We start from the raw sequence: 10,926 nt of genomic DNA on the forward strand, positions 1-10,926 counted from the left end.
TGTTGAGTGTCACTAACGTTCTCGAAAGATTAACAAGGCAACGTTAAAAGCCACGTTAACCTAGTTAACGTGGGTTTTAACGTAAGGCAAAGGGGTGCATTGGAACGTTAGTGACAATGTTAAGTGTCACTAACGTTCTCGAACTTATATTCTCACTAAATATTAACACCCCTAACGTCCTGAGCTGAAGTCTCTGCCTACTTAGCACTTTCTCTCTGCAAGTAAAGCCAAGCCCAAATGAAGAAAAGAACTGCTTCAAACTCAAGATCCAAAGGCCCAAGACTTGAAGAGTAAACTAGAAGCTGAGAAGAGTAGTATATATAGGAGTAGCTTTGAATTGTAAAGAAGTTCTGGAGGCTGGGAAAAAGAGAACTACTCTCTGTATTTTACTTTCTTTGCAATTTCTAGTTTTATGATGTATTCTCCATCTTTGTTTTCATTTTCAAGAGCTATGAACAACTAAACCCCTTTCATTGGGTTAGGGAGCTCTGTTGTAATTTGATGGATCAATACTAATTTTCATTATTCTTCTTCTATCTTTCCTCTTGATTTTACTTGAAAGCTTTCGATCTTCATCCAATTGAGTAGTTATCTTGGAAGAGAAGCTATTCAAACTTGGATCTCTTTTGAACCTTGAAAGAGGAATGAAGAGATCAAGCTAGAAATGCTTTCTCATGCTGGACCAAATTGGGTTTGGATGGGTATGTGACTATAACCCTCTCAATACTTGGTTTGGGAAATGCATGTGGTATAATCAGTGACCATACTTCATCTCTTCTCATGAGAAATTGACCAAGGAATTGGCTATTGATCAAGATTTGAGAGATTGAATTGCAAGAAATTGTAATTCAATTACTTAAGATTGCCAAGGAGATCAATGAGTGCATTGATTGAGGAAGAGATGAAAATGAACTTGATCCGGAGAATTGCAACATCTTCTAAGCCCAATGAACTCCCCATCTCTGATCTTACCCATTCTCTTTAATTTCTGTCATTTACTTTTATGAGCAAATCCCCCATTCCCATTTACAATTCTGCAATTTATTTTCAGTCATTTACTTCCAGTCCTTTAATTCTAGCATTTACTTTTCTGTTATTTACATTCCCGCCATTTTAATTTCTGCAACTCTCAACCCAAATTCTGGATTCGCTCAACTAGAACATTCTTCTAATTAAAGTTGCTTGATCAATCAATCCCTGTGGGATTCGACCTCACTCTATTGTGAGTTTTTACTTGACGATAACTTCGGTACACTTGCCGAAGGGAGATTTGTTGAGAGACAAGTTTTTCGTGCATCATCTAGCCTTTTATCTTTGGCCATTCTCCTATTAAAGGATTCTGGATCATCTTGTAGTTGAGAAAGCTTGAGAACTTCTCTCACTTTGTCATAGTGGAAGTAAATAATCTTCCATCTGACCATAGTCCGAAAGGAGTGGAAAGCAGTTCCCTCTAATCTTTGCTTATCCATCATCCACAGATTTGCATAGAATTCCTGGATCATGTTTCTTCCAACATGTATCTCAGGATTAGCCAGGACTTCCCAGCCCCTGTTTCGAATCTGCTCTTGGATCTCCGGGTATTCATCTTCTTTTAGATCGAACTTAACTTCCGGGATCACTGATCTTCTGCACACAATTTTAAAATAATGGTCTGCATGTTCTTTGGTGCAGAAATTCTCATGCATCCAAAGTGATTTTGGATTGCTTTCTTTCTTGCCTCTTGAAGTGGTTTGTCTTCCTTTGGGAGCCATGAATTCGTTTGTTTTAGCTCAGAGATCTTGGAAATCACACCAAACTTAGAGATTTGCTTGTCCTCAAGCAAAAATAAAAGAAGAAGATGAATAGATGGAGAGAATGATTCAAATGATGGGTAAAAAGGGTTGGCCGTATGTAAATTTAAAAGGGAGGGAGGGAATGGGTTTCAAATTTTTAGAGAAAGATAAGATAGAAAGATATGATTGGTAAAATATAAGATTTTTTTTTAAAATTTAAAAGATTTGAAAAAGATATGAGGAGGTTAAATCTGAAATATTTTTGTTAATGCACCTAAGAAATAGAAGATAGTATGGATGAATTAAAAAGATTTGGAAAGAAATTAGAAAGATAAATGAGTTTTTAAAAACGTTTTGAAAAAGAATTGAAAAGAATTTATAAGATTATTAATTTTTGGAATTAGAAATTGAAAGATGAATATTTGTAACATTTTTATGCAGAAAATTATGAATTAAAACATGAAAATTCGAAAAAAATTGAATTGGAAACGAAATTACCTCCCATTTGCTGTTCTGGCGTTTAACGCCCAGCCTGGCTGGCGTTACCAGAAATCCTTTGTTACTGGGCTTTTTTTTAAACGCCCAGGATGCTGTTGTTTCTGGCGTTAAATGCCCAGAATGCTGCCATTCTGGCGTTTAACGCCCAGAATGATACCTTCTCTGGCGTTAAACGCCCAAAATGCCCCTTTACAGGGCCGAAGAACTTCCACAAGTCCTATGGGTATATCGAACAACGCCACATTTCACCACAAAGGAATCACCCTTCTGATTAGCATACGGAACGGAGGCAATGATCCCGGTAGAGATCGAAGAAGGGTCGCCTAGAGTGGTCCACTACAATGAAGAAGCCAACTCCCAACTTCAAAAGGAAGAACTCGACCTACTTCCTGAAATTCAAGAAAGAGCTCGGATCAGGGAAGAAGCACTAAAATGACGAATGACTTCCAGATATAATCAAAAGGTATTGCCAAGAGGTTTCGTTGAAAACGATCTCATCCTAATCCGAAATGATATTGGAACAACTCGACCCGGGAAAGGAAAGCTAGCAGTAAACTGGAAAGGACCCTACCGAGTCACAGAAGTACTTGGGAAGGGCTACTACAGACTATCCGAACTTGACGGGTGAGAACTTCCTAGGTCGTGGCACGCCTGCAACCTAAGAAGGTACTATAGCTAGAGAAGGTAAAAGATCTCATGATAGGATGCTCTCTTTTTCCTGAAAAGGTTTTTTAATGAGGCACCAAGTTGAGAGGATAAAAACTCTATATATACATATTTTCATTTTCTTTTAAATAAAATATATTAGACGTTCTACAAAGTTTTCAAGACGCATTAATCTGAAACATTCATCGTTCGATTATAAAGCGACAGATTGGCAGAAAGTGAAAAATAAATTCACTGCACGATCACGATAAAGACCAACAAAGATGAAAACCAAATTCATCTAGAGGTTGACTAAACAAGGATTTAATCCACTTTCTACAAATCGGCAAAGATAAAAACAGAATAATGTTAGAATTTATCGAAAGTGATCCAGAGAAAGGACTTGACGAGGTCCTGATGGATTGCTAAATAATAACTTAAAAGACTGGCCGACGTTAAGAAGTCGGACCAAGTCAAACCAAGTTATAAGTTTCTATTAAAATCATGACCAGAGGCGAGTCCATAAATATACTCCCGAAAAATAAGTGGGTATAGGAAGTTCTGTTGACGAGATCTATCTAGTTCTAAATATCTTTGATATTCTTTCATTTTTCAAATTCAATTTTGTCAAAGGGATCAAAGATTTATTGGATTGGAAATCCAATACATAGTGCGATACAGTCAAAACGGGGTATTTCTAGATATTCGAATTAAAACGAATTATGAATAGATACCAAAAAATGATCAACGGATTCTCTCCACTTGCTTTTTCCACCTAATTGTTCTAGGATAACAAGCTAGTTAGAAATCCTTTATTTTATCAGCCTAATCGCTCTTTTGATTTTGGAAAAAAGAATATCTTTATCAATATACTCTTTCTTCTATGAAACTTGTGGGAGGTAATATAACTCTAAATAGAATTTCTATATTTCTAAAAACTAAAAATAAAAGATAAAAAAAAGATTTTGAATGATTTGAATTGAACAAGAACCACTTATCTTTTATTTATTAATATAAATATAGAATATCTAATATAATTAATTTATTATATTATTTATTCAAGAAAAGATATTAAACATGAAAGAATCAGAATAATAATCTCAATTTTAATTTGAAAGTTGAATTAGAAAGGAATTAAATTTTTAATCAATTTTTTTCTACTTGTTCCTGGAGTAAAAAGATTTCCATTTGTTCCTGAATAGTCTCCTTTAAAAAGTTTGTATCGAATAAAATATATAAATCAAGTACAGTTCTACCCTATCTTTCCAGATAACCACGATTAGATGACCAATCATATATGGCATTGATTATTTTTTCTAGAATTTTTGTTTTACGAACATTTTTTTCAAATATATTTTTTAAGTTCAAATTTTGTAAAACCGAATAAACGGGCTTATAGATAAAAGACGCTATAAATATTCCGAAAAAAGACAGATTCACCGAAAAAGTTGCATTTGTTAAAAATTCAAACCAATCGAAAGAATTAGGAAAATTTTGATGCAACAGGTCTATAGAAGGGATTAACAATTTGGTTAATATATCAAAATTTGTTCCTTCTCGGCTAAAAGAGATTCCTATTACTCCAACCAACAAAGTAAATAATACTAATATAAACATAGAAAAAAGCATAGTATTGGTGGATTCATGAGGATAAAAAGTAGAAGGCTTTTTAGTATCAAAATGAGTAGTATCAATAAGAAGACGTATTATGCTTTTGACATTTTGATTAATTCTATGAAAATATGCCCTCTTGTTAAAAAAAGATATTTCTGCTCATTATTTATTAACGTTAATAAATCTATTAAAAAAAATCTTTTTTTTACTTTTTGTTTTCTTTCTTTACCCCACAAAGATATTGAATATAATGTATTATTGGTTTTTTGAGTAATAAGACTATTCCAATTACAATACTCATAAAGAAACAATCTTAATAAATGAAAAAATGGTGGATCTTTCACCCAGTATCGAAGAGTTTGAACTAAGATTTCCAGATGGATAGGATAGGGTATTCGTACATCAAAAAAAATTTTTAAATATGTAAATTTATCCTCGAAAAAGGAAAAAATGGAATGAATTCATTGCAAATTATTAAAAGATTTTATGATTTCCGCCTCCTCTAAAGAAGAACTTAATTGTCGGGAAAATGGAATTTCCATGACAATGGAAAAACCCTCTGATATTATTTGAGAATACAAATTCTTGTTAGACCCCCAAAATTGATTTTTACTTGAATCGTTATCAAAAAGAATCGAACGATTCTGTTGATATATTCGAGTAATTAATCGTTTTACAATTAGTAAGCTAGATTTCTTATCATAATCCACATTTTCCGACAAAATATATCGATTTCTATTAAAATCATGACCAGAGGCGAGTTCATAAATATACTCCCAAAAAATAATTGGGTATAGGAAGTTCTGTTGACGAGATCTATCTAGTTCTAAATATCTTTGATATTCTTTCATTTTTCAAATTCAATTTTATCAAAGGAATCAAAGATTTATTGGATTAAAAATCTAATACATAGTGCGATACAGTCAAAACGGGGTATTTCTAGATATTCGAGAGTTGGATCACTTAGCCATGCTTCATAATTGGAAAAACGAACACCATGGAAATACATGTCACTAAGCCAGAGAAAGATGTTGGAGAGTTGGCCGAAATGGGCACTAAATACTTTTCGAAAAATCTCCTCTAAATCACTAGTATGGCTATCGAAATCATGAGCATCAGCATGTAGGTTCCAAATCCAAGTAGTAGTATCGGGTCCCTTAGCTATTGTTCTTGAGAAATGACCGGGTTTTGCCCATTCCTCGAAAGAAGTTTTTATGGGATCTCTATCTACCAAAATCTTTACTTCTGGTTCCGGCGAACGAATAATCATTGAGTCCTCCTCCTTCTGGACAACACATACAAAGAGACCTGCCAATAAAAAAAAATTAGTGAACTTTTGAGAGATTTTTATATTGAGTTTTTTTCTATTCTATCTCCCATCCATCTATCTATTCCAATTTTTTTCTTCAGTTATTCACTAGAACAATTATGATCCGGAAGTTAATCCGGGGCAAGTGTTTGAATCTATTATGACATAAGATATAGGTGCTCAACGGACCTTTTTGAATCCTCTAAAACTCCTCCTGGACTTTGAATTTCAATTCAATAATTTTTTTGTGCAACCTAGGCTAGGGGATTCAGATTTGAATTTGAAATTCAAAGATGGAATTTATTTCATTTTATGTCTTATTAAATAATTTAATAGAAGAGATTATTATGCACTCTATTTCCAATTACGTGAGCAGTCATCAGCATTGCTAGAGGCCATACTGCTATTTTTTTTTAGTTTTTTTGAGTTCTCTTTTTTTTTTTTGAGTTTCACTTTTAGTTTGAATAACAGAAAAAAAGGCAAATTCTCTGCTGTATCTACATACCATTTATCTCTACAAAATACGAGACAAAAAAGAACAATTTTTTTAGAAGGGATATAATGGAATTTTTGGATTGACTATTACTATAGCCTAATATATTTATATAATAGATATATAGAATATTATTCTAAATTTTCAGTTTTATTGGATGGACTGATGTAGACAACAAATATTTAATTACATTAAATATACATTTAAATACATTAAATATTCTAAACTAAATATTAAATATAATAATATATAAATAAGATTATTTAGTAAGATAAATATAGTAAGATAAATATGAAATATAAAAATAAATATGGAAATAATATATATATATATATATATATATATATATATATAAAGATATAAGGGTATATAGAATAATATAAATAGAACTAAAAAAAAGAGTGTTTTTATTAAATTAAGAACGCCCTGTGATCTTCAGCCAATTCTGTGCTTCAATATAATTACCGGGGGTAAGGGCTATAGCTTGTTTCCAATATTCAGCGGCTTGATCAAACCAAGCCTCAGCAATTTCGGAATCTCCCTGTCGAATGGCCTGTTCTCCGCGGTCGGAATAGGTGAGTAAATTCTTTCTCTTAGAACCGTACTTGAGAGTTTCCTGCAAAGATTCTATAGACCATAGAAATGTCATATTAGAAAGTATATGATATATAAAATTGAGATAGTTACCTTTCAGAAAATTAGAGAGTGTTAATGTAGATGTGTTATTCTTTGGAAGGTAGGAGAAAAGATAAAACTATAAAAATAAAAAGAAAAAGAGATGAAACCCTTTTTTAATCAAAATTTAAGTTTGGAACTCATGTAGTTAACCCATTCCATTTTCTTTTGGTTAATTCCAAAAAAATGGAACAATTGACTGCTGAGTCGTATGAGGAGGTTTATTGTCTAAAAATTAATTTTTCTTTATTTTATCATATTGTATTTATAAATGATAAATAAAAAAAGGGGAGGTTGCTCCTATATGAGTGTTTTTATTCGTGAATGCAAACATATCTTTTTTTATCATTCAAAAAACCTGTTTGTAATAACTATCCCTTTTTTTTATTCATTTGGTCAACGTCCTCCCACACCACCATTGCGTATTGTTATTTATCGGATATAGAATAAAATAGATCCACTTCTTTTTGTTCCTACCGAATAGAATTGTTCCATTTTTCCTAAAAATCTAGAACAAATATAAATCCTTTACCAGATATAATCGACTGCAAAGGGGTTCCATAGTATATTTTTTAGTATCTTTTTTCTAGTGCAATAAAGTTACATAGTGTCTATTTTTTGCTGAAAAAAAAAGAGAGGGGTATTCTCATGGGTTTGCCTTTGTATCGTGTTCATACTGTTGTATTAAATGATCCATATAAACGAATTATTTGAGAATTCATTTCATTTTTTTTCTTATTCGTCGGTTTTATCTCTTTTGTAAAGGCTTCAGTTAATAAAAAAAAGAGTGAACATATAAATAGAATTATTTATTTTTCTGAATCTTTGCACAATACTTCTAATATTTCCGAATATTTCAAAGTACTAAAAAAGTTAAATAAACAAATTCAAATTCCTAATACACTTTTTTTAATATTTGTATTTTAGTAAAAAATTCTCAGAAAAACGAAATTTGTCAAATCAAATAAAAACATTCGTTTATTTTGTTTGATATGCAGTAAAATTTAATTCATATGACATGACCCAATCGAATAAATAAGAATTATTGTCTTTTATTTCAAAAGCATTAGTTTTTTCCAACTAATTTCTTTTTTTACATTAAAAAGATATCTATGTTTGGCAAAATTTTAAAAAAAGTGTTATAATATTCAAAGTTTTACTTTAGATAGAAAGATAGAAAAAAAGAGGGGATAAAAAATGGCTAATTAATCAAATAAAAGAACTATTTGTTTTACGGAACAGAAGATATGTCTTTCACATAACTTGTAGCAATAAAAAAACTATATTAGTTGCATGGCAGTTCCAAAGAAACGCACCTCGAGATCCAAAAAAAAAATCCGAAAAACTCTTTGGAAAAGGAGAGGTTTTTGGACAGCATTGAAAGCTTATTCATTAGCGTAATCAATTTCTACGGGAAATTCAAAAAGTTTTTTTGTATAAAAAATACAAACGTTGGAATACTCTGAATTAGCTGGATTCTATTCTCTAATAGAATATAGAATTTGTATATAATATTAACTAAAATAGTTTCAAATAGTTATATTTTTTAATAAAATCAAAGAAACAGAATTTTAGAATTATTTTTATTTAATAGAATTTTTAAATAAAAATAATTCTATTAAATAAAATTTTTTACTTATAACTCATATAAATATCTATTTTGGAATTTATTTATTTTATAATATAAGAAGAAAAAAATTTTGAATGGAATATTTGAATGAAAAATTAAAGTGGTGATCCAAAAATGATAAATTTTGGAATTTATTTATTTCTTTTAATTAAAAAAAAGAATATGCATCTCTTTGGATTCCAAAATGAAATAGAAATAAAAAAGATTTGATAATAAATGAAAAACTACGAATTTTTTGTTCCATTTTCGAATTGAAGTGCGAACTATCTAGGTCGAATAGTGCTTATTTTTGAAAAAGAGAATAAACTACGAAAAACCATTCCCATTGTTGTTAAATATTAAAATAAAACAAAAACTCGAAAAAACGAGATAATAATAATAATTATTAAAATATTTATATCTTTTGTTAAGCTCTTTCTATATATACGAATTTTTCTTATTCATTTGAATATATGAATATAAATATATATTCAAGTGAATAAATAATTTAATTTCTAATAATTTTTATAAAAAAAACAAAGAAAAAAAAAAGAAATAATTAGAATACAATTCTTTTGTTTCTTTAATATTTTTTAATTACTAAAAAAAATTGCATCTTTCGAATTTATTCTTTCAATCTCGACGATTTATAATAAATCGGTTATTATGATTTCGGGTAAGCCGCTATGGTGAAATTAGTAGACACGCTGCTCTTAGGAAGCAGTGCTAGAGCATCTCGGTTCGAGTCCGAGTGGCGGCATGGCATCTTTTACTCTAAAAGAGTAAGTCCTAAAATGAATTCAATTTCTGATTTATCTTCCTATCCTAGTATTAGTTATTGGGACACCTTATTTTTATGATATTTTCAACTTTAGAGCATATATTAACTCATATATCGTTTTCGGTCGTATCCATTGTAATTTCAATTCATTTGAAGTAAAAAAAAGATTTTTTTTAATAGATTTATTAACATTAATAAATAATGACCAGAAATATCTTTTTTTTAACAAGAGGGCATATTTTCATAGAATTAATCAAAATGTCAAAAGCATAACACGTCTTCTTATTGATACTACTCATTTTGATACTAAAAGCCTTATACTTTTTATCCTCATGAATCCATCAATACTATGCTTTTTTCTATGTTTATATTAGTATTATTTACTTTGTTGGTTGGAGTAATAGGAATTTCTTTTAGCCAAGAAGGAACAAATTTTGATATATTAACCAAATTGTTAATCCCTTCTATAGACCTGTTGCATCAAAATTTTCCTAATTCTTTCGATTGGTTTGAATTTTTAACAAATGCAACTTTTTCGGTGAGTCTGTCTTTTTTCAGAATATTTATAGCGTCTTTTATCTATAAGCCCGTTTATTCGGTTTTACAAAATTTGAACTTAAAAAATATATTTGAAAAAAATGTTCGTAAAACAAAAATTCTAGAAAAAATAATCAATGCCATATATGATTGGTCATCTAATCGTGGTTATCTGGAAAGATAGGGTAGAACCGTACTTGATTTATATATTTTATTCGATACAAACTTTTTAAAGGAGGCTATTCAGGAACAAATGGAAATATTTTTACTCCAGGAACAAGTAGAAAAAAATTGATTAAAAATTTAATTCCTTTCTAATTCAACTTTCAAATTAAAATTGAGATTATTATTCTGATTCTTTCATGTTTAATATCTTTTCTTTGAATAAATAATATAATAAATTAATTATATTAGATATTTTATATTTATATTAATAAATAAAGGATAAGTGGTTCTTGTTCAATTCAAATCATTCAAAATCTTTTTATCTGGATGCTTTTTATGGAAGTTTTTTCATTACAAATGTAAGAAAATTAGCTAAAATAAATCATTATATTGATAGACAACTAATTGATGCAATTCCAAATGGAATTGGTATCTTAAGTTTTTTTATGGGAGAGGCTATAAAATATATTGGGGGTGGACGAATTTCTTCATATATATATATTATTATTATCTTTTTTATTCATTCTTTTAGTAATTTGCTCTCTTTTTTTATTTGTTTACTAATCTGACTAATATAGAACTTGGTAAGACAAAGGGGTTAAATAACTGAAAAATAAGATTAGTAAAGAATATTCTTTGAATGCTAAATTTACGTATTGAATTCTTTTTCTTGTCTCTATAATTCAAAAATTTTTTTTTATTATTGCCGAAGAAATGAAATAAAAGATAGGGTAGAGGTTCTAATAAATACAGAAGTAAAAAGCGCTTATTTATTCAAAGAAAAATACAAATAAAAAAAGAGAATAAAACAATAAAAAAACTACGGAA

The sequence above is a fragment of the Arachis hypogaea genome, chromosome 11, assembly GCF_003086295.3.
Source record: "Arachis hypogaea cultivar Tifrunner chromosome 11, arahy.Tifrunner.gnm2.J5K5, whole genome shotgun sequence".
In the NCBI taxonomy this organism is placed as follows: domain Eukaryota; kingdom Viridiplantae; phylum Streptophyta; class Magnoliopsida; order Fabales; family Fabaceae; genus Arachis; species Arachis hypogaea.